Raw genomic sequence first — 1339 nt, 5'->3', positions numbered from 1 at the left:
CACTATGCTACCAGAGCTCCCAAAGTCGTACATAAACCAGGCACTAGTTTGCTTTTCTTAAGTCATCTGATCATAAAGAATTCGAGAGCTCTCATAGCATAGTGCATAAGTCACTTAACTGCTAACCAGAAGGCTGGCGGTTCAAACCCACCGGCCACTCCTCAGAAGGAAGATGGGGCAATCTACTTCCGTAGTCACACTGCCTCAGCAACTCACGGAGGGGTCGCTATGAGTCGGGTCCGACTCAACGGCACATAACAACAACAACAACATGAAGCCATAGGTGCAGACTGGGACAGTGAGGGTAAAGTGAATGGAGTAGAGACCATTGGCATTTGGGCCACTATCTCATGCAACTTACTTGTACCTTCAGGTCCTGCTTGAGCTTGATTTTTTAAGTACCAACTACATTTAATGATGGAGTGCTGCTGTGCATATCTAACTTTATAACTCTATGGGTCAGGCAACAACACCCAGTTCATGATGGGCAACTCAGGCTGCATTGTGACTTGATGATCCATGATTAGGCATTCAATTGTTACCAGGGCCCAATTAAAAGTCAAAATCTTTTTCTCAAAGGAGAATAGTTATCTGCTGAGGAATACAAGGCTTTTCTGCAAAATCTTTGGTTCTGTGCTATGATTCACCAATGGTGTTGTTGTTCTTATGTGCCATTGAGTCATCTCCAACTCATAGAGACTTTATGTACAACAGAACGAAATGGCTCATGTGGTTGTAGAGGCTAGCAACTCCCTACTCTGTGGGTCAGTGGTCAGCCTATGAGCTTCTCCTGACTCATGTAGCTGCAGTGGGCTGACGAACTCAAGGTTGCCAGACAATAAAGTGGGCTGCTGGCTGTGGCACCTGGGGAATCAAGGTAGGCAAGTAAGATGGCAGGTTGCTGGGATGCAGCCTGCAAAGACACAATCCCAAAGTAGGCAAGTAATATGATAAGCTGTTAGTTCAAGTCCAAAGAACCAGAGGTCAGATTATGATCAGCCAGATATAGGATCTAGATAAAGCAAATTGTCACAAACCTTTTCCAGAATATCCATATACATTAGAAGCAGGGCATATCCTCAAGAGTACTCGTTTTTAACTATTGGCCTCTCATAGAAGTTCTCATCATGGGGGTGATTACTTTATCTCAAATCTCATCCTAGGGGGTGACTATGTCATAATTGCATACCACCGAGAATAATGATTCAGCCACAACTTTAACCATCACAACCAGCAAAACTAATTTCCCAGGGAGGCGGGGCAAGATGGCGGACTAGGCAGAAGGATTGCACAGACCCTCTTCAACAAAGAAAAGGGAAACCAATTAACACAGACACAG

Source organism: Orycteropus afer, unplaced genomic scaffold (assembly GCF_000298275.1).
Source record: "Orycteropus afer afer isolate SDZICR_OR568_19922 unplaced genomic scaffold, OryAfe1.0 scaffold00331, whole genome shotgun sequence".
In the NCBI taxonomy this organism is placed as follows: domain Eukaryota; kingdom Metazoa; phylum Chordata; class Mammalia; order Tubulidentata; family Orycteropodidae; genus Orycteropus; species Orycteropus afer.
The sequence above is the reverse complement of the archived record's forward strand: the minus strand, read 5'-3'. Positions refer to the sequence as shown.